This window comes from Mytilus californianus, unplaced genomic scaffold (assembly GCF_021869535.1).
Source record: "Mytilus californianus isolate M0D057914Y unplaced genomic scaffold, xbMytCali1.0.p SCAF_20, whole genome shotgun sequence".
In the NCBI taxonomy this organism is placed as follows: domain Eukaryota; kingdom Metazoa; phylum Mollusca; class Bivalvia; order Mytilida; family Mytilidae; genus Mytilus; species Mytilus californianus.
In genome coordinates this window covers 7,442,442-7,467,423 of record NW_026262669.1, presented here as the reverse complement: position 1 = coordinate 7,467,423, position 24,982 = coordinate 7,442,442, and the positions used below count along the sequence as shown (strand labels likewise).

The 24,982-nt window shown below is 30.6% G+C and overlaps 1 protein-coding gene and 2 long non-coding RNA genes across 6 annotated transcripts in view; all 3 read left to right on the top strand.

The window, feature by feature from the left end:
• Nucleotides 1-24,982, top strand: part of LOC127731602 (E3 ubiquitin-protein ligase TRIM71-like) — a 402,197-nt gene that overhangs the window by 48,056 nt on the left and 329,159 nt on the right. The gene's annotated exons all lie outside the window — the stretch shown is intronic.
• Nucleotides 342-24,656, top strand: LOC127731622 (uncharacterized). Its single transcript, XR_007995638.1, has 3 exons — nt 342-459; nt 21,469-21,545; nt 24,213-24,656. It is a non-coding gene; the product is annotated as an uncharacterized LOC127731622 (long non-coding RNA).
• On the top strand, nt 463-3,603 carry LOC127731623 (uncharacterized). Its single transcript, XR_007995639.1, has 2 exons — nt 463-536; nt 1,445-3,603. It is a non-coding gene; the product is annotated as an uncharacterized LOC127731623 (long non-coding RNA).

Here is a 24,982-nt window from a genome sequence, read left to right as displayed (position 1 = left end):
CGAAAACTAAAACTACAAACTTTGAGCATTTGTTGTCATAGGAATCATATGACAAAAGGAAGTCTTCTTATCAAAGTGGAAAAAGGTGAAAATTGTTATCAAGATGCATAAATAACACTGTTACTTTGCTTATGCAAAAATCAAATAAACTTGAATATTTTAATTTGATAAATTATGTGTTCAGTCATTAATCTATTAGCCAATAGGATAAACATTACAACATGTGGTAGAATTGACAATAAGACAGCTACCCAATATAGAGAAGATTATGTTGATGGTAGTTGCAATAAGTCACATTACGGGCAATATAGAGCAAATTATGTTGATGGTAGTTGCAATAAGTCACATTACGGGCTTTTCCAATAGTGAGAGATACAAATACCGTATATCAAGTAAGCTAAAAAAATCCCAAAATGACAATATGTGAACCATTTCAAAATATAGAACTTACACTGTTAGGTCCGATAAGTAAATACATTTTGACAAAAGTCCGACGATGATATAATATGTTCTCATTGTAGCTGTACCTGTGGAAAGTAAGTATTGAAGATACAGCTTACGATTTATATTTTTCTTCGATGGCGCGGATGTACATTGTATGCATTAGTCATCAAAAGAAGTACATATAATGATTATACAAAATTGTGTCCCTGATACCTATACACGTAGTATAACATGTTTATTTTGAATTAGTTTGTTTCGTACTTAAAATTTACATGAAAAAGTACAATACATCTAATTACTAACTGATCGATAAGGATATGCACAAAATGGCGTTTTTATGTGGTTGTATCTTTTAAACTTGTTTTTGTAAATATATAACGTAATTTATGGTTGCAAGTTGCTTCTTATGAAGGACACTGTTTATTTGATTAGTAATATGGTCGTCTCTGACATAAATCGGTTGCATTTGAAAAGATTGGTACTCTTATAGACTGGATACATATTCATCAGATACAGATAATTTCAACAAATACAGTGACTATATATATTTATCAAAATACAGAACTAGCATGTACTGTTATTAGAGGAACTATAATATCACTTTTACAAAGGGGAGACGACGTCCTTGTTGAAATGATAACACATCGGAAACCTTGACTTGTATGACTGCTGTTCGACAAAACTGATCGTAAGCAACATCAGTCCACACTATTTATTGAGTCAAATCGTCACCAAATACAAGATCAAAATAAAGGCATCAGTAGTATACCGCTGTTCGAAACAAATAAACCAATCAGTCCTTAAGGATTTGTTCAGTATATCTAACTAGTTAGATATTTCAAAACTGAATATACGGAAGTAAATGTTGAGGACAATAAAACTGCTAAGATGTAAGCAAACAAACACCTATGACGAACAACGTTTTAACTTGCAATACGTTTCATGAATGATGTATATACTAAGGTAAAACACAAAACATTCATTTTATTTATTTCTTCAGATTGATGAAATACACATGGGAGTAAATATACAGCCAGTAACAAACATTTGAGAGAAACAGAAATAATAGAAAAACACTTTCTTCTGATAAAACAATAATGGAAAACAAATATAATGTTTTCTTGTTTTATATACTAGTATATGTTAGTTTTATGTTAAAATATGTACGATTCTGACAACATAAAAAGACAAACTTTGCAAATAGTTTACTAAAATGGATCACATGAATCATTCATACTTTGATATTTTCGTATATCAGATAATGATTCAATTTTCTCTCGTGACTTAGTATTATATCAATTTCGAAATAATTAGCTACACTGCATAAAAAAGTGTTACAAAACTACAATGAATTATTGACATTTTAGTGTCCGTTGTTAGAAAAATAACCTAAACCATTCGAATTGATTTTACTTTTTTATGCATCCTACAATTAATTTTAGTGCAGAACCTTTCGTATTGAAAAGCATTACAACGTGTCGGATTAGTATTTAAGCAATTGTTTCGTTACAAATTGAAATTGTACATTTTTCTAGTCCTTCAAGTTATAGTTCAGGTTAACCACAATATGTCTATACCCTACACTGTATTTCTGAATGTGAATTCAATCATCAGACATATATTTCATTAATCCGTTGTTTCTGCCACTTTTAACCACGTAGATGTATTATATTTCCATTTTGTATTTTAGTAATGTAATATAATGTAAATTTATAATTTTTGTGAATGTTAATTTTCTTTTTTTTATAGAATTTTATGATTATATTTCAATACGTATTTTTTATTTTTAATAAGATACACAGGCAAATTTTGTTCACGTGAATTTAACGTGGAATTAACGTGAATTTCACGTGAATTTCACGTAAAATACTGATTCACGTGAAATTCACGTGAAATTTTTCATGTGAAATTCACGTGAATTGAGCCTTCACGTGAAATTCACATGAACTTTTCACGTGAAATTAACATGAATCGAGCTTTTTTTTTTAAATGAAATTAAAGTGAATTCAGCCTCAATCACACTAATTTCACAGGATTTGAGCTTATTTATGTAAGTCAATTATAATCTAATACAAATTCTGTTTTGATATATATAAACATGAAAAATATTCTTCTTGGTCTTGACCATGTGTTCATACTTCCATTCTATTTTACTTTCTTTGTTTCCAAAATGTTTTGGTCTTAAACAAAGAAGGCAAGCAAATGCATCACAGAATATAAATAATATCCAGGGCACCTTAGTTCACTCCTAGAACTTTTTAGGTTGTTTTGAGTCTCAATCCTTTTGTGTTAATGATTTATGGACTGTGGTCATTTATAGAAGTTGATTGCACTGATGCATATTTCATTTGAGTTGATTTTTATTATGTTTGTATAAGTCATATTGTGTGGTCATCAGTTTTGACACAAACCAATCACATTATGGAAAAGACCTATTTGCAAAAGATGCCAATTCTTTTTAAGAAGGTTTTGAAGAAAACAAACTAGTTCACCTCGCCACATATTCATGTACCTGTTTAAAGCCAGAAACCTTTTCAGTGAATGTCTAAAATCTCCTCTTAATAAAAAGAAAATATTCAGAGAATTTGGTGTTGATGGCTATTTTTGATTCATATTGTATTTTTTTTTAAAGCCTCTGGTCAATTAAATAGATCATGGCATATCTTTTAGACACCTGTCTTTTGTTGAGGACTGCATGTTAGCACCTTAATGCCTTTCATGTGTTTTTGTTGTTTTATTGCTGGCTGATTGATGTATACCTCATATTTCATTGTACTAATAAACTCAAAATAGAAAGTTCTGTGAAATATAGCTGATATACACATGTACCATATTGAAAGGCTCTCTGTAATTTACAACCATTTACTTCTTATTTCATATATGCAAAAATAGTTTTTTTCTCATTTTAACACTGATCTCAAGGTTAAGGCAAAATGTTGACAAACAACAGGCATATATCATTAACAAATCTCAAAGTTTGGCTGCACAATCAGCTAAAAATTCTTGTTATTTCATTTTTTTATATAAAATTCATTTTAAAACATGTATTTTCATTTTTTTTTACTGTAACTTGTATTTTGACACAATAATTTGAATTTGAATTGTATTATATTTTGAAAGTACTTGTGGTTGAAAAAATATACACAATAGTTAATTCCAGTTGGTTTACATTTCTTGAAAACACCACTACTATGACTACATGTCTATTGATAATGTTTAAGAGTCCTCTTCTGCATATTATTGCTATTTGTACCCAAGGATTCCTTCATACATTTGCACTTATCCTCCTAAGATGTTGCTCCAATGATAAAATCCTGTAATGCATACTTAGCAATCAGACTCTTTGAAAACTTCCTACAGTTCCTGTAATATAATAAAATCAGCATGTTTGTTTCTGTGGTCAAGGAAAAAAAGATAACACTAATTTAATCACCAATGATTTACCAAACTCATAATTAGGTGATAACTGTTTTGTATTTTAAGCTCCGACATGATCAATTGGTGATTTCATGGTGATTTATCCAGTAAAACCCAGTAATTCCCAGTATTTCCCACTGGGCTTGGCAATACTCATAAAACCTAGGTTTTTGCCAACCCTGTTTCAGGAAATTTTCTAGCTCGCTATGCTGTATCAGTTTTGTTCATTGTTGAAAGCTGTACATATGGTCGTTTATAGTTGTCAATATTCAGTCATTTGGACTCTGGTGGATAGTTGTCTCATTGGCTATCATACCATGTCACATTTTTATAATAAATTACTTATGAAAACAAATCATATTCATGTATGTGTACTACACATTACTTGTATATATAAGTATACTTAGTGCCTATAGAAACACAACTCATCATTTTCAAGCCCCCTTCTTACATGTCTTAGCCCCATTTAAATTACAATACTAACATAGTATGTTTATGGCCCTATGCATTCTGGAAACATCTGGTTACCTGATACTTTTCCAGTGAAGACATTTGTGATTAGCTTCCATAGGGGTATAAATCAAAACTCCAAATGCTCTGAAAATTGATATAAGAGGGACAAAAGAAACCAGAGGGACAGTCAAACTCATAGATCGGAAACAAACTGACAACGCCATGGCCAAAAATAAAAAGACAAACAGACAAATAATAGTACAGATGACACAACATAGAAAATTAAGACAAGGCAACACGAACCCCACCAAAAACTGGGGGTGATCTCAGGTGCTCCGGAACGGTAAGCAGATCCTGCTCCACATGTGGGATAATCTAGCAGACTTTACATTTTTTTAATTACCTCTGCAATGGAGGTGTGGCGGTTCATCATGGTTGAACTTTGCCATGTTAACATTACAAATCATTAAAGTTGTACCTCCAAAACTGAAGGAGGAGATAGCCAGACAAACAAAGTATCCTCATATTGACCGACAGGAGTAAATTGATATTATCCCCCCCCCTCGACTGTTGCTGGGCATACTTACATGTACTGAAGCATGTGTAAGGGGACCAAAATTGTGTTTTTATTGGCACTCAGTATAAATTTATATAAAATAGATATAACAAGAGACAAGTAAACACACTGAAATGTCTTGCCTGTTTTACTATTCATGATATATTTTATGTTGATTGTTCTAAATATGCTATAGATATAATTTTACTATAAGTATGATATATAAACTTAACATAACCAATGATCCATGAAAAAAATAATGTCAAGCAAATAATGCCAAGGTCAGAAAAACCAAGTCAGACAGACATGTGAACCTTTCAAGCATAGCCTACCTCAAATAAAGCTGATCTGTTTATTGATTATAGCTTGTATAGTATACAACAAACACAGTGGCGGATCCAGAAATGTTCATAAGTGGGGGCCAACTGACTGCCTTAGAAGGGGCCCGCTCTGGTCAAGCTTCAGTGATTCCCTATATAATCAAACAAATTTTTCCCAGAAAAAAGGGGGGGGGGGCACAGGTTTTGGCATTTTGTTATACAATTTTGACAACAAATACTGTAACAAATACATACCAGTTACATGTACTGTAGCTATAGGGTCTCCTCTACATGTATATCTAATCAAGTCATTCATTTCATCGAAACATATAACATGTATAACTTCACTTCCTTTTACATCTGGGGAGCTAATTCTGAAAATTTAAATTCCAGTGATTATTATAAATATAAGACCTGAATCTGATCATGCTGATGAACTGTTTTCCAAATAAAAAAAATGGCAATACAACTGAAAATTCATTTAGATATATGTCAAATTCACACAGGCAATTGTTGTAAAAAATATTCACCAAGAGAGAAAACAATTGATTTTTTTTTAACCAATAAGTGAACATCACTATAGCATGTATAGCTAGCAAAATGACTAGTACTAAATTTCTAGATTGAACTGTTGCACATTTTGTCAGGATCTTTAACAGCCGAGTAAACAGTATTGTTCTGTTCATTGTTGAAGGTCTTAAAGTGGCCTAAAACTGCTTACATCCCCTTCATTTTGACCGTGGCTGATCATGATAGTTTTCTTATTGGCAATCCTACCACATCTCCTTATTTTCAAATTACTAAAAATTATCAATCTGCAACAATTAAATTCTATTTATATACACAGCTACTTTTGCATAGGTACTATTTTTGTTCCAAAAATATGTAGTACTGGAAATCTACTTTTAATATTCAGTACTATTTTGTTACTCTAAAATTAGTGTAATATTTAGGAAACTGTATTTTACAGTACTTGATTTGTACTTGAAATTTAAGTAGTAGTACTACAGGTTTTTTAATCATGTTATTACACCGTTACATTTTCAACATTTTGAAAGCGTGTCTATTTCAACAGTCAAGGGTCTAACTTAAATAAGTTATTAGAGAAAAATAACATACATGTCGTTATTGTGGGCTAAAATGTTAAAAAACTGTAATAACATATGTATGTTACATGTTTCAAAGAGGCAATATATATCTTTTACTTTGTTAAATTGTATACAAGTTCTATTGGTATTATTATTGTCTTTATGTTTACTAAACTTTAGAAAGATATACTGTATAATTATGTACTTTTTTCGCGAGTACTTATTTTCGCGTGTTTGGTATTGCCGACATATTCGCGTGTACTTAATTTCGCGGTATTACCGAAATTGAAAAAAATATAAATAACTGTCTGTTTAATAGGGACTTGAATGAGGGTTTATATTTTGGATAGTAGGTACCCTTCAGGGATTAATGATTAATAGTGTGAAAGAAATAACTTCGAAACGTCGATGGATTAAATTGGGGATGGTAGAAGTATATGTGTCAAAAAATAAACTTGGACATTTGAAGCCAGATTTTTCAGTTTATTTCAACTGTCCACTTGTAATTTTGTCTGAAATTGATTTAATTTGGTTAAGTTCATAAAATATTATTCAATAAATGCAATCATCAAAATTGTCATTTGTTTAACTGGAGATGTTTATCCGATTAAGTTATATATATAACACAATGTATTTTAATTCATTGTAAGAAATAATGATCAAAGCATGTAATGAGGTTCTGAACAAGCTTCCCAGTAATTCCCAAGTGTCTCATTTTATAAGTTACATTCCTGTAATAACTAAGCCTTGTTATTACAGCTTAGTGTATCCCTTAAAAGCCTTGTCTCATTGATTTACCATGGTTGATCAAAAATGTATTAATTGAATTGGAAAATTAATTATCAAGGTTATGCATTAAGTTTCTGCGCAAAGTTTCAAAAAATCCCAAGAGCCCACTAAAAATAAAAATATATTTTGATATATTAACTAATAGCAAACATATGTTACTACAGATTAAGAAATAAAGAGCAGACAACTCATGAAAGTATCTGTAATAACACATGTATGTTATTTTTCTCTAATAACTTAATTAAGTTTGTCCCTTGACTGTTCAAATCTTAAAGTTATGATTTTCAAACATGGAATATTGTGATCATTGTGAGTATTATTTCTGTACCAAAATTTTTAGTACAAAACAAGTACTGTAAAATACCGGTACCTACATATTACAATAAGTTTAAAATAAAGCAATAGTACTAGATATTAAAAGTAAATGTCCAGTACTACAGATTTTTAGTACAGAAATAGTACCTATGCAAAAGTAGCAGTGTACATGTACATTGTTTATATATTGATTAAAGGTAATCTGATCATCACTATGAAGCAATGTTCAAAACACTCTGCCATTATCAGAAATCAAATTCATTTAAAGTCCAATGACAAGGTATATGTGCAAAAGACTCAAAAATTTTTTTAAGTACCACAATCTGACAGAATTCATACATATTCACAATCAATGAAGGTCAAAAAGATATACTTTTTGTTGGATGCTGCATCATTATTATTATAAGTTAAATGAATGCAAGACATTGAATCCATGTAGTTACTAGTACATAATATTTGAACTTAAGATAAAGGATAATCTGATTTTTATCAGTCTCTGATCAGAAATACAGCCACACAACAGCGAAATATATGTATCAGCGATGCACATACAATCATTGAATATATGTTTAAGATTAATACTTAGCATTGGCTGTCAACGTACCTTTTTTGGTACATGTAAACATGGACTGTCTGATAGGCATACTCGGCATAGAGTTTGGACACTACATGTAGGTTACTTCATTAATTCCAGTATCAGTCTTAATCAATATTCAACTCCTCTGTCCATACCTTGTAATACTGCTGAAAGGGAGAAAACAGTATTTAACATGTGAACGCAATACTATTCAAAGAGTTTTGCAAACAATTAGCCTATAATATACATGTATTTCATGTCACATGTATTAATATTAAACTTGGAATTGTACTATCAAATATCAACTAGAGGCTTGTGTTTAAATTTTAATAAATTTGGCCCAGTAGTTTAAACTAAAAGCAGGTCTTCCCATTGTAGTCTTACAATAGTAACTGAAGACCCCTTGTCATTATTAAATTAGTTTTCAAGTTGTAACCATTTGAAATTGATTTTTTTACAATTTCCCCTTAGACTTTATGGGATTTGCTCATTGTTGAAGGATGAATTATGACCTGTAGTTTATGTTTACTTCTACATGTATGTCATTTAATCGTGAGTGAAGGGAAATTATACCATATCTTCTTATATCTATATATTAGTTCAGGTGTATGAACATATACGAATGATGTACAATGTATATTATTCAAGACTTAAATGTTTGAAACCAGAAAATCATTGTTTTTTGGCCCAACATTATTAAATGGTTTACATGGTTTAGCCTGTTACCCCAAAAATTAGTCCAAACCTTCTTTTGAGGTATGGAACCTACAAATGACCTACGAAGTGGAACAATTTTATAGTTATCCTACACTTATACACACTTTATTGCTATGAAACATGAAACAAACAGCTGCGCCATGAGCGCATGATACGCTCGTCGTCTTGTGTGTGAATTTTTCTGCAATATTCATAAATAGTTTCTGACATACGGCACGACATGTGAAAACCCCCTTTTTTTTTTACAAAAAAACTCAATATCTCTAAAACAAAATTTTGAATCAAAACCAAAAAGAATACAGGTCTTTAGCATGTTTAGATTAATATAACTAAGAAGTGTGTAAAATTTTAAGCAATAATCATAAATCGTTTTTGAGATACGGCGCGACATGTGAAAACCCCCCTTTTAAAAAATAAATCAATATCTCTAAAATGAAATTTTTAATCAAAACCAAAAAGTATACAGATCTTTAGATTAAAATAACTACGAAGTGTGTACAATTTTAAGCAATAATCATAAATCGTTTTTGGGATACGGCGCGACATGTGAAAACCACCCTTTTAAAAAATAAATCAATATCTCTAAAATGAAATTTTTAATCAAAAACAAAAAGTATACAGATCTTTAGATTAATATAACTACGAAGTGTGTAAAATTTTAAGCAATAATCATAAATCGTTTTTGAGATACGGCGCGACATGTGAAAAACCCCTCCCCCTTTTTTACAAATAAAATACTCAATAACTCAAAAATTAAATTTTGAATCATCACCAAAAAGTATACAGATCATTTTTAATTTTAGTTACTTGTGTATAATTTGGAGTTTAGTATAACGTCCATTATCACTGAACTAGTATACATAATTGTTTAGGGGACAGCTGAAGGACGCCTCCGGGTGCGGGAGTTTCTCGCTGCATTGAAGACCTATTGGTGGCCTTCGGCTGTTGTCTGCTCTATGGTCGGGTTGTTGTCTCTTTGACACATTCCCCATTTCCATTCTCAATTTTATTAGATCTTAAGATTAATATAACTAAGAAATGTGTAAAGTTTTAGGCAATAATCATAAATTGTTTTTGAGATACAGCGCGACATGTGAAAAAAAACACAAACCTTTTTTTAGTAACTAAGTCCTGTAACTCAAAAAGTTTTAATCTTATTTTCACCAAAAAGTATACAGATCGTTTGACCATCATAAGAAACAACTATCTTAAGTTTATTGAAATTTGGATAAGTCGTTCTCAAGTTACGGTGCGACATGTTTACGCCGGAAAGACAGACGGACAGACGACATTTGTATACCATATTACGTCCCGACAAAATTTTGACGGGCTTATAAAAATGCTTGTTTTGGACCATAATTCCTACATTTGTCCCAAACAGTTTCTGCTAAAAAAAATCATCTGAACTGAAACACAATTTGAACTTGATATGCAATCTGTCATGGTAAAACTACATGTGTACAATAATCATGATAATTATCAGATCAATATCTTCAAGCATATATAACAAAAAAGAAAGTGAAAACTATTTGTTTGCGTGAATTTTTCCAAGTCCAAGGACTATAGCTCTGCAAAACTAAAACATCTAAAGTTATTTTTTCTGAACAGAATATGTATCGAACTTGATCTGTGAACTTGTCATAATGTATGCGTATCTATATATTATTGTTTATAATAATATTGTTTGTATGCTATATGCCCTTCTGGGGCCCTAATTTGGTGAATAAAAATATTCTATTCTATTCTATTCTATATATAAGGAGCCTGTAATATTAATTCAGTGGTTGTCCTTTGTTGCTTTGTTTCATATTTGTTTTTAGCGTTCATTTTTTTTGTACATTAATAAGGCCAGTAGTTTTCTTGGATGCATGTTTTACATTTGTGATTTTTGGGGACTTTTATAGCTGGGTATGTGGTACGGGCTTTGCTCATTGATGAAGGCTGTACAGTGACCTGTAGCTGTCTCATTGGCATCATTCCACATCTTCTTTTTTATACTGTATCGTCTTGTTGTCGTTATTGATTCATACCATTTGTGGTTTTCTGTAATCTAAATATGCTGGAATAAAAAAAATTGACACAATTCAGTCAATTGTATTGCTTCTGATATGACGTTAAATCTAATGTCAAAGTGAGGTACAGCCACCAGTATTAGAGTGTACATTTTGTACAACAGATTATGTATTTGATATGGCTTTCAGTTACTGCTAGCAAGTCCGGAAACTTGTCAGTGATTGTCTTGTGTCATGTATGTGATAACTGCAAGTCAGCCAAGTGTTTTGTTATCTATATAACTTTTGAGTTAATCACAGATAAGATAGTAATAAGTATGGTTTGAATCATACACAAATAAAAAAGAAAGCGACAAATTTATACTGTTTAAGACTCAGTCAGAATTTTACATATCCATCTCCATTATTCATAAATAATTTTTAATCTGCCATTATCTGGGAAGTTGCGACACTTAAAGAATTCGATATGAGAAACTAAATCATGAATGCGTCTTAAAAGATTTAAGTATCCATATGAACATTGAAAATAAGCAGGTAATGAACTAATAAGTTGGTAGTTTAGCTTTAGTTTAAAACACGTTAACCTTATTTTGATGAAATGAATAAATTACACAACACAGTGTTATTAGTTGTTAGTGGCTTAGAACTAGCTGTCAGTAACTGTGAGTACTCTCAGATCTGTACTTAGTGTCTGTTTGTTGTTTAAATGTACAAGTATCCGGCAACGTCCACTTGTATTTGTAGTATTTGTATTTTTATCCATCAGAGTTAAGCCTCTTTCAACTGATTTTTATAGTTCGTTCTTATGTTGTACTGTTACACCACTGTCCCAGGTTAGGGGGAGGGTTGGGATCCATCTAACATGTTTAACCCCGCCACATTCTGTATGTATGTGCCTGTCCCAAGTCAGGAGCCTGTAATTCAGTGGTTGGCGTTTGTTTTTGTGTTACATATTTTTTTTTCATTCATTTTTTGTACATAGATTAGGCCGTTAGTTTCCTCGTTTGAATTGTTTTACATTGTCATTTCGAGGCCTTTTATAGCTGACTGTGCGGTATCGGCTTTGCTCATTGTTGACGGTCGTACAGTGACCTATAGTTGTTAATTTCTGTGTCATTTGGTCTCTTGTGGAGCGTTGTCTCATTGGCAACCACACCAATCTTCTTTTTTAAACAAACAGTTAATATTAATAGATAATTTCTTCGGGTTCAAATTGTTAAAAAAATCGATAGCTTAAGACTTCGTGAATAATAGAAACCAAGCTACGTTACTGCATACAAATAAAACAATATCTTACAAATCAACTGGAATTTGAAATTAGATGCGTTAGGACCTACGAGGCGAACGTGTATACAAATTATTTGGGAACGAACGGACACGATACCAAAATCAAAGATGAAAACCATTTTCATTCAGTCATTGCAGATTTCTGTTTATTCCTGCACTATTAAATCATTTGTTTCAGTTACCTGTAGTACATCCTCGAGTATTGATTGATTCATAGCTCCTTGGTATTGTTTGTCTTGATAAATTACCTGAAACAAGTACTGTTGTTGACAATCGGCTAACGTCGTCCGTCTCTTTAAGACGCGTCATAATTTGTATCTTTCAAGCGTTTTAAAAAAACCCGACTCCGGACGAGAGATTCACGGATATTGTCCTGACCTAATGTTCAAAGTATTTCTCTATGTGAAAAGTGAAAAATAGGTACCTGCTAGTTCCCCCATTCTTACTATACAAATTCTTGGAACATATAACAAATTATTTTGTTAACAAGCATCCTTTACATAGGAGCACCTCCACATGGAGCTGTTAGTTAAACCCTTACAACCATTTAATATATATATATTTATAAAATATAATAATTAAATTTCAATTATGTCTGTGATTTCATTGCGTAAAAAAAAATATATATATACATATATATATCTATACAAAAATAAAATGTTTAACATTAATTCAATGAGAAAGCCTTGTCTAATTGGCAATCATTTACCACACATTTATTAAAGCTTTCAAATAATATTTTACTGTCAATCAATAATAACATACATAAAATTGAGAATGGAAATAGGGAACCTGTGAAAGAGACAACAACCCGACCAAAGAGCAGACAACAGCCAACTAATGCATATTGGACACAATGTATATTAAAGACCTTAAATTAATTTATTATCAATACAGTTTAACAGATATCAATTAACCCTTTCGCTTTTTTATTTGAAAAGCATACAGCTTTTTAAGTTTGGTGTAAATTTCCTGGTTTTAAGAATGTAAGTTTTTTTTAATAATAAAGTGTAAATGTAACCATTCATTTTTTCTGAATAAAAACATTAATCTAAACATACAGGGACGTTGTTTTGTAATTTTAAAATGTGTCCCAGTGAAACAATTGATCATGCAATCTTTCAATTTCAAAGATTATAAATAACATTTGTTTCTTGTATAGATGTCATGTTATCACAAGTAATACAAAATATTTTATACTGCACTTTCAATATACTTGAAAATTGATAAACATTCAAATTTACATTTATTGACAAATTTTAGTACATCTGAAATTCTTTTCTGTATACTTACTAGTTTTTATTCATATGTCCTAATGTTAAACTTATGTGCAATTCAATGCTCACAATTTTTCTTGACTAATAAGTTTGAGGAAAAGTTTTTTGCACAGTAAAAAAAGGAGATAACTCATGTTTGGAAGTGTATGATATATATATTATCCTTTTTGATTCTTTGCAATTATGGAATGTAAATAATCTATTACAGTAATAGTAATCTATTTCATAAGTTACCTCCTACATTTTTTAAAGTATAAAAGTAAAGAAGACATAAGATGTGTGAAAATAATTAAATTTACTAATTAATAATTATAGAAATATTACTAATAAACCAATTAGTCCATCAATATAATATAGGCATCTAGGAATTTGAAATAAGAGATACACATGTATACAAAATTCCACCCTAATGACTCTAATAGAGATAAATATAAACAGTGATAGACAATATAATTAAAAACCAACTTGTTTTTGTAGTTGCATCTAACCCACTATCAAGGGAGATAATTAATGCTTAACAAAGAGATAAATATTTATCATTTACCATTGTTGTATGTCCAAATATGTAAATCTTGAGACACTAAGAATAACAGCTTTGAAATAATTCAACTTTGCAAAAAGTAAATTGGAACCAATAATAGCATGTGTAAAATTCAGGTGAATTTGTTTCTCATGTTACAAAAATTAACTTAATAAACTTAAATTTCTCTTATAATTTCATGCTTTTATTCAGATACAATGAAAAATAAAATGTTCATTCATGTTAATTTCATGTCAAATTGTTCACATGAATTTAACGTGAAATTTTTCATATGAATATATCATGAAAATATTCACGTGAATTTCACGTGAAAATAGAATTTTTAAAATTAAATAAAGATTTCTATGGAATATATGATACATATAATACAAGGTATTAGAGGTTGATAAAATTTTAGATTTTCGGTTATTTTTTTTTAACTTAGACACCGTTTATATTTTTCATGTGGCATTCACGTGAACTGTTTTACGTGAATTTCACGTGCAATATTTTCACGTGAAAATTTAACGTGAATTTCACTTGAAATTAACGTGAAATTATTGTGAAATTCACGTGAAATTCATGTGAAATTCACGTGAAATGAGATTCACGTAAAATTCACGTGAGCAAAATTTGGCTGTGTAAACCTTGCAACTGGTTTGACTAGAATGTTTTTTACCTGTTTTGGCCAACATCGAAAACAAGTCCAGTAACCCGCTAGACTCCGTCCGTCATTCCGTCCTTTCGTAATTCCTTTCGTACGTCCGAAAAACCTTTGATAGAAAATGTTCGTTAAAGTGTTACGCGTCTTCGTTGAAAGAGAATTATCTTATATTTGGTGTGCAGCTTGATAATGTTCAATTGTAACGTGTACAACAAATGTTACATCCGCTGTGCAGCCAATTTCTGTTTGCCAATAGTTCAAAAAATTACAACTCTGATTGTTCAAGGACAATTTTCGTCAAAGTTTTCTTGGCTTGATTGAATGGAAGTGATAAGTTATGTTTTACTCTACAAGTCCCTCAATCAATAGACCAGTTTCTAGTTTGTTGCATTTTCGTCAAAATCTTTGGTTTTAGTGAACATCATTCGTGCTTACAATGTTGAGCGAGCGGTTAAACAATATGATTCTATGTTTCTGGAATTATTCGGCAAATTAAATTCTTATCATTGATAGACAGCGCAGCTGTCATTAGGGAATTGTGATTAAGTACCTACGGAACAAACATAAGTGTTAGATTAGTCTGCATAATACCGATCACGAAGATGAACTTTAATTGTGCAGGGATACAGGCGGTCTCCTGTATCTGACAAATGACGTCATAAAGGCGCGCATAATTGACAAACTTTTCCGGTGAAGGACATAACTCGAAAGGGATATATTGTATGCAGTGATAAAGATCCTGACATGGTGTTTCTCTTGTTTTAAATACGATAGAGAAAATTGTTAAATAATCGTGCAAACACATGGATCGGTCGTACTTTTATATCTACTGATATCGGAAAATGATTACATATCTTAGTTAACGCTAGACGCTCGTGCTTCTTAACAATACACATAATTCATTAGCAAGGGTGTGCTTATTACTGAAAACATGCTCCAAAGTGTTAAGAAGAAGAACGACTGAAATCGCCAATTTATAAATTTTACGAATTAGTTGACCGATTTGATATGTGTGTGTCTCAATTCACTAGCTACATGTTTTTGCAGTCTTAAATCTTTTTATTAAAGTACATTTTTCTGATTCTGTCTGATTGTTACATTCTGTCAGCATTCAAAATTACATAAGTTATTAATAGTTTGAATCTGAAATAAAAGTTTAAACACAAAAACGTATCTGTGAATATGAACGTAAATGTCATGTTGTGTTGATTACAGTCGTTCTTATTTATATATAAAAATATACTCGCAAAGAAATAGATAGTGTAAAAAGCTTAACAAATAATTAAAGTACATAATGAAGACTCCAGTATATAAGTTCCAATGGTTTTCAAACTTTGTCTGGCTTTGACACTTAGAGTGAGCGTAAAAGGGTAGAAATTACATACATGAGTCGGAAAAACATAAGTTGCTTCCGTGTAAATATAAATTGATCGTGTTGCACGAGATGTTAGAATTTGATGATACGTTGCATTTGGTGGCTAATGGAAAAGAACACGAGATGGTGGGTAAAAACATAGGAACATACTATAATATAACAATGGCCATTTAAGAACGGAATATACAAAAGTAAAAGACAAAAGACGAAAAAAGACCCTCTTCGAAAACTGATTGAAATAAACCCTATAAAAAATTGTGGGGGCCGTATATGCTCTGAAATATAGATGGAGTACCGAAATAATATTCCAACAATTATCCACCCCCTCCCATCTAAGGAAGACATCAGATGTAAAAGCAAAAACAATTTCACGGAATTTTGTTTACACCATTACCAAACATTTACTAAAATTTTCTCGAACTCCAGCATTTAAAAGCGTAATATGTACTACTTAAATAATGATGCTGTCAATTTGTTAGGAAATTTTAATGTAAAGATTAGAAGTAATACCTATGGAAGACATTTTTTTGAATCTGGAATTTATCTATTTCTTTTTTGATATGTCAAAAAAACTCGAATTTTCTTAGTAAGTAACAACTTGACAAATGCAGCCAAGAATTTTGTTTTTAGTAGTAAAGCACAAACAAATCCCTGACTAGAAGAACTGTCATCAACTATGATAAATCACACTGAAAAGCCTTTCATAACAGGCAACTTAAAGTGGAAACGAGCACTACAAATCTAGTTGTTGCCGAAACAGGGAAGCAAATGGGAACTAAAGGTATAGCATCAGTGATGTTAACTCTTGGAGACTCAATGATTTTCTGGGATGTATATGTAGCAACAATTGGTGATGATTTACCTTCATGGAAAGCGTTCAAACCAGAAATGTTTAAAGCCATGGATTTATGATAACCTAAACAGATGATAGACATAGAGAACCTGTAGTTCAGTAGTTGTCGTTGGTTCATGTCTGTTATATTTGTTTTTCGTAAATTGTTTTGTTATAAATTAGCAGTTAGTTTTCTCCATTGAATTGTTTCATATTGTTCATATTATAGCCGACAATACGGTATGGGTTTTTCTCATTGTTGAAGGCTGTACGGTGGCCTATAATTGCTCACATTCACTTCATTTGAATTTTGGTGGATTGGCAATCATACCATATCTCATTTTGTTTATATAAACAAAACTGGTAAAATCAACCTAAGGTTAACTTTAGTATGTGTTGAAACCGAAGTTTTGTAATGATTTCTAAATCTATTAGTCGAAATTTTATAATCATATAAATATCACATTTCAATATTTGGCATGATTAGTGACAATACTAATTCAATAATCTCACAGAACAAGCTGTCATCTTAACATGTTCTCTTTACTACTTATTCAATTAGTTTCATTGTCGTTTCTATACTCTCCCCCAAGGGTGACTGGGGAATAGAAGTATGGTCACCATTGGTCTTCCTCCGACCGGAAGTAAAACCCTTGCCAAAGTGGGGCGTCCGTTTGGCTGTGCGGGATGTACACATTTGCAGCCACGTCTGGTCAGAATGGAGACGTTAAATCCGATGCCTCGTGTAAAGAGAGTGCCACGCTCTTTGCACGTTAAGAACCCTTGCAACAACTCTTTGAGGGGTCCGCAGGTGACCTGTTGCAAGGCAAAATTTCTGTCCCTATCCAATATACCCTCCTTTCCCGTGGCAGTCTAAATTTCTCCCACCTTAATCCCTTAATCTATTACAGAACCTACCTATTGTATTTATTTTGAACTTGTTCTCGTCCTGAATATGCATAATATATTTGCCACCAGACGTTAAGCAACCAACAATCAATCAATCAATCGTTTCTATAATTCATTGCTGATCGGTATGCTGTATTCTATGTATATTTGTTTGAATTTTTCAGCATGTAATGTCAAGTAGCAAACAGAGAAGTTTAGCGTAACATTATCTATGCAATTCATAATATAACGACATTTATACAATGGTGTTAGTAGAAATAAAAGTAAACCAATAAACATACCATGACAATGATGTGTGATACACGTGCGTTCCGTCTACAAAAGAGGCGGAAATACCAAACAGATATTGAGCTGCGACGGATAGAAATCAACTTTATGCAAATGAATATCAATACATCTGTTAACCTATTTTAGGTTGAAAAATTCTCTATGGAAATTCTGAAAATTTAGCTGTTATAAGAAAATCAAAACAGACCAAAATTCGTCTTTTATTTTGAGTTTTATTTTCCAAAATCAATCAAAATCTTATACATATTCATGTATACGTGCACTTGCATAAGGTCGATTTCTATCCGACGCAGCTCTAATCAAACTAATTAGTCGAACATAAACTGACAACGCCATGGCATAATCTCAACAGACAAAACGACAAAAAACAGTATACACACAACAAAATACCGGGATTGATTTCATGTGCTGTTTTCTAAATGTACCTTAACGGGAAACGCTCAAAGCAGAAATGTTTAAATCAAAGGACGTAAAACAATCAACATAGTTCAAGTATATGACCATAGAGAACATACACGAAAATGATTATATCAACTTAACGTCAACATTACTTGATAGTGTTAAAACCTAAGTTTCTTAATTATTTTTAAATTTATAAAGCGATATTTTGAAATCGTACAAATATCACATTTCAATATTTGGCATGACTAATGACTAATTGAATAATCTGACGGACCATGCTGTCATCTCGAAATGTTATTCTATCACTTTACTGCAAATTTAATTAATTCAATTATCATTGTAATAACTTATTGTCAAATGGTATGCTGTATTCTATAAATATTTATTTGAATTTTTCAGCTGGTAAGTGTCAAGTAGCAAACAGATAAGTATAACGTACAATTATATTTACAATTTATAATATAAGAAGATTTATATAATGGTGAACTTTGTGTAGTAAAGTAAAACAATAAACATACCATCTTAACACTATTATCTGCTTTTCTTAAAAACAACCCTAATGGAATTTTATAAAGCTTGAATCATGTGATTATTTATGCAGCACTAAATATGCTAATGACGTGAAAATATCCAAATATTTCTTAGTGTCACATCTGGGTATGTCCTTATGTTTGTATTAGGGAGACAGAATTTAACTGATGTCCAATTTGTGACTTTATGTTTAGTCTTGTTTGTTCTTTTTAATTATACCTATCCTTTAATTGTTTTTTTCTTCAAAAAATAAAATGTTGTGCTACATACTCCTGAGTATGCAGTAACTACTCATCAATAGACGATCATCAAAAGAACATCACTTTATCAATATGCTAGTATTTTCATAATATACATTTTAAGTTTTTGTTGTACTATGATTGGTATATAATTTACTACTGAACACCATAGATACAAAACACCCATAGACAAAATTGATTCCATCGTGATTCTTATACACTCTAAAAGAGAAGATAATGACTTTACAACTATTTTTTGGGATATAGATATTCGTGTTCTCCACTTGGTTTGTCATTTTTGATATCTATACTTCGTTTTAATAGCTTCCACATTCAGGAAAACACAGTTTCTAGTTAAGAAAACCAAAAACCTCAAAACAATATGCTGAAAATATTCAGTAAAATTTATAAACTGGTGTTTTTGAGATGAGTATTTGCTGTATCGTGATTGTCTCAAATTATTCCTCATTTTAAACTTTTTTTTATTTTATTTTTTTTATTTTTCAGTCCAATGTATGTATTCTGTACCATAAAAGATAAGTATATTGCAATTATTTTACAAAAAAAAAATGAAGAATGAAAGAATAATAGATAGTGAATGTTGTGTATGGTGCTTTTATTGAAGTTGGACTATTTAAAACCAGTTCAAATCAATAAAGACACAATTATATAGAGGTAACAAAACCCATTCGTATATTAAAAGCAATGCGATATTTAGATCAGTAATTTTTAAATGAAATGCTAAGTAGTCTAAATTCAAACGTGAACAAATAGACAATGCAATTCGTATTATTGTTTATAAATATTTTTAACAACACCTTGTTTTTTCTCTAGTATTATAAAAAAAATATTTCAGGTATTAAATACTTTCGTGAATATTGTTAATGTAGTATTTATTATTTTAACAAATCTAAACGTTATGAATGTCTTTAACCCAACGAATGATATACTGAAACAAACAGATTAATAATTTTATTTGGACAAAATGCTTCCAAATTGATTTAAACGTTGTATAGGTAAATCATTACGACTTAATGACCTGACAGGTACACTGCCAGCAGTAACAGAGTATTCTGTAAAACATATAGAAACTTATTGAACAGATCAGGTTTATAATGTTGTACATGGTTCTGTAAACAGACAATGTTTGAAAGTTTTGTAACATTTTATTTGCACAATTAACTAATTTTCACTCACGTATGGAAGTTTTATATTTTTTAATTGATAAATGAACAAACATATTTTTACAACTGCATGTGTTATTTGTTATGACATTAAGACACAACAGGCAATAGAAGACTGAAGTTCAACCAGTGCTTCAGAACACATTATATGTTTGTTATTATAAAATATTACAAACACAAAATTTTGATTTTTGACATGATTACTGACTATAACATTCAACAAAAAGCTGTCAGTTCTACTATCACTTTACTACTCATACTACGGTTGCTTCTAAAACACTTATACTACGGTGGCTTATTTACTTGATTTTATATTTTTTGCAGTCGGTAAGGGAATAGCTTCAAACAGATAATCATAGTTTACAATTATATCACAATTTATAACATGAAAATAGTCTTTGACACTTGAATATTGTACTTAATTATGCAGGTTGCAACACGCGGAATGATCTTATTGCGTAACGGTATTCAAAGTATATGTGTAATATGTCCGTATTTTTGCAAATAAGGTGACAATATGTCTCAATTGTAGCAATATTTTTTTTTATCTTGTATCTTCTTTCTCATTATTCCTTTCATGTTATATATCTATATGTCCAAGCAATGTATCAATTCCCAATATGCTGTTAACCAGAATTCCTGGTTATTTGATTAATCTTCGCCATTTAAAGTTGTTTCCGATTAATAATAAATGTATGACGTCTGTTTTTAAAACATAGTTCTACAATTACTAAACAAAAAACATGCGTTGTCCTTTGTGTTATTTAATATATATATATATCATACCATTACTATTTCAAATATATGTATTATTTAACTTTAGTCGGTAACTGTCAAGTACCAAATCGAAAACTAAAACTAAAAACTTTGAGCATTTGTTGTCATTAGAATCATATGACAAATGGCAGTCTTCTTATAAAAGTGGAAAAAGGTGATAGTTGCAATGTTGGAAAATTGTTATCAAGATGCATAAATAACACTGTTACTTTGCTTATAAAAATAATCAAATACACTTTAATATTTTAATTTGATAAATTTTGTGTGCAGTCATTAATCTATTAGCCAATAGGATACGCATAACAACATGTGGTAGAATTGACAATGAGACAGCTACTCAATATAGAGTAAATTATGTTGATGGTAGTTGCAATAAGTCACATTAAGGGCTTTTCCAATAGTGAGAAATACAAATCCCGTATATTATGTAAGCTAAAAAAATTCCTACAATGACAATACGTGAACCACTTCAAACTATAGAACTTACACTGTTAGGTCCGATAGGTAAATACATTTTGACAAAAGTCCGACGATGATATAATATGTTCTCATTGTAGCTGTACCTGTGGAGAGTAAGTATTGAAGATAAAGCTTACTATTTATATTTTTCTTCGATGGCGCGGATGTAAATTATATGCATTAGTCACAAGGTTGGGCGGTAAATACCACCCCCGGTATTTACCAGTGGTATTAACCGGTAATTACCGCCTCGGTCAATACTCCTCAAGTGGTCATTACTGTCAAATACTGGACAATTGAAATTTGCATGGTTCTTTTGACATATTTTACTATCAATGTTCGTTAAATCTTAGTTGATAGGGGAAATTATTTTAACTTTATTCATGGCATGATTCAGTTTATAAAAAGGATTGATATTGGTATGTTTTATCAACTATTGGCATGACTTATGACTCATTCAGTTCTTATGGGTAATGATATAACATAGTTTAAGTATGGATATAAAATTGCTATATCAGTTATTTCAACATGTATAACATATATATATATATATTTTTCTTGAAAAGGTTTGATTTTAAGAATGTAGGACAGAAAGTCACAGGACAAAAAGTCACAGACAAAAAGTCACGGACAAAAAGTCACAGGACAAAAAGTCACAATTCAGTTTTGAGATTATTTTTCTTTTAACAAGGAAACACTAATTTAAAAAATATTTGTTTTGTTTTTTCTTGAACTATTATATATGAAGCAACTTTGTAATTAAAATTTATTCAATAAATATCAATAATGATCAAATAATTGTTATGAAAACAAAATGTCAAAGTGGCTTGGTACTTAAATGGCTTCAATGTGCCAAGAAATATATCCTTTGCATGATTAAAATTTAATAAATTGTCATTTATCAAGGCTTATGAACAATTTCCTAAACTTAAAAATGAATATATGTAATAAAAAGAAAATATTTCAAGATCTTTCTCTTATATATTCAAACAATTGTCAACAAATTACTTGTGACTTTTTGTCCTGTGACTTTTTGTCCTATCAAATTTGTGATTTTATGTCCTGTGACTTTCTGTCCGTTTACCGATTTTAACAGGTAAATATTATTACAGGTGACTAGATTATCAGGGCATTACCTATTATATGGCAAGCAGGTGTCAAAAGTTTATTCAATATTACAACTGTCTCCTAATAAATGTTGACATAACAGGAAAAAAGTCATAAAAGTTATTTTTGAAGACTGTTTAAAACAATTATTCTATTCCTGACTATTCAACTGCATGATAAATATCTTCTAAAACTAAATACAGAAAATGGAAATTTTGAAGGATCTATACTTTGGCTGCTGTTTTTCTTTTTCTTTAATTTTATTCTAATAATCACTGTCCATGATGTGTTCATGTAAAATTTCAATTTATATAAGAAAACATATCATTAAAAAAGTCTAATTTTGACTTGAAAACTTTCATATTTTCATGACTAACAGTTATTGAATGTAGGGCTAAATATCACAGGACAGAAAGTCACAATGCAATTTTGAAAGAACTGTTTCTTTGATTAAGAAAACAAGCTGTCATAGTCTTTTTCTTGACTGGCTTCATGGTACCAAGAAATATCCTTTGTAGGATTAATATTTAATAAATCTTCATTTAACCATGTTCATTATCAACCTCATAAACATTACAATGAATTTATTTCAAGGATTTTCCCTTACATATTCAAAAACTTGTTAACTAATTAATTGTGAGTTTTTGTCCTTTACAATGTAGTAAATAAGTGACTTTCTGTCCTGTGAATATATTTGTCCATTTACCCTGTAGTTGACCAGGTAGGGACTGTATTTAATAGTAATATCTTATCAAAATCTCAATTGACCAGTATTTGCCAGTATTGACCAGTATTTGCCAGGTCAGGTCAATACTAGTTTTGACCGCTTTTTTGCCAACCTTGATTAGTCATCAAAAGAAGTACATATAATGATTATACAAAATTGTATCACTTATAGCTATACACGTAGAATAACATGTTTATTTTCAATTAATTTGTTTCATACTTAAAATTTACATGAAAAAAGTACAATACATCTAATTACTAGCTGATCGACAAGGATATGCACAAAATGGCATTTTTCTTACTCTTATAGACCGGATACATACTCATCATATACAGATAATTTCAACAAATAAAGTGACTATATATATTTATCAAAAACAGAGCTAGCATGTACTGTTTGTTAATAGAGGATCAATAGTACACTTTTACCATGAGTAAATGCAGTTCTTGTTGAAATATTAACACGACTTGTATGACTGTTGTTCCTTAAAACTGAACGTAAACAACATCAGTCCACACTATTTATTGCGTTAAATCGTGCCCAAATACAAGATCAAACAAATGAACCAATAACAGTCCTTAAGGAGTTGTTCAGTATATTATAAAAATGAGAATGGAAATGAAGAATTTGTCAAAGAGACAACAACCCGACGTAAGAGCAAAAAACAGCCCAAGGCCACGAATGGGTCTTCAACACAGCGATAGACTAGTTTGTTATCTAAAAACTAAAAATATGGAAGTTAATGTAATGGACAACAAAACTGCGAACATTTAAGCAAACCTTCACATACATCGTTGACGAACTAAGTGTTAATTTTCAATGCGTTTTAAAAATAAACAAATTGCACCCAGTAAGCAGATATCACAAATTTATATCACCACTTGTAAACATGTATGATGTATAGTTTTAAGTTAAACAAAAACAACCATTGTATTTATTTCTTCAGACGGATGAAATTCATAAGACAACAGTGACAGCCAGTAATAAACATTAGCGAAACACAGAAATGATAGAAAACACTTCCTTCCGATGCAAAAACAATATTAAATAATCTGAATATAATGTGTCTTTGTTTAATTTGCATGTACGTTTTATGTTTAAAATATATATGATTCTGATACATCAAAATAGAAACTTTACAATGTTTTTCCTAAAATCTGTTTTAACCACAAAATAAGTATATTGTACGTGTTGCATCACACGAATCATTCATACTTTGATATTTTCTTATGTCAAATAATTATTAAATGCTCTCTCGTGACTGAGTATTATATCAAATTCAAAATAATTAGCTACACTTCTTACCAATCATGTGTATTATTCAAATTGTACACATTATGTCTATAACCCTACAATGTATTTCTTTATGTGAATTCAATTATCATACATATATCTGATTTATACGTTGTTTCTGCATTTAAACTAGTAAACATGTAGATTGAAATTGTATTATATTTAACGCGCGAGACTACTTTACATATTTCTGTAAAATGTACATGAATGTTATTTTTTCTTGTTTTATCAAAAGTTATGATTATATTTAAAAGTGTAGTCTTTCGAAATCATGAAATAAATTTGCATCTGGTTTGACTAGAATGTGTTTTACCTGTTTCGCCCACATCGTCATGCTTTTGATAAAAAACTTTCGTCAAAGTTTCCAGGGCTTCGTTGAAAGGGAATTATTTCATATTTGGTGTGCAGCTTGATAATGTTGAG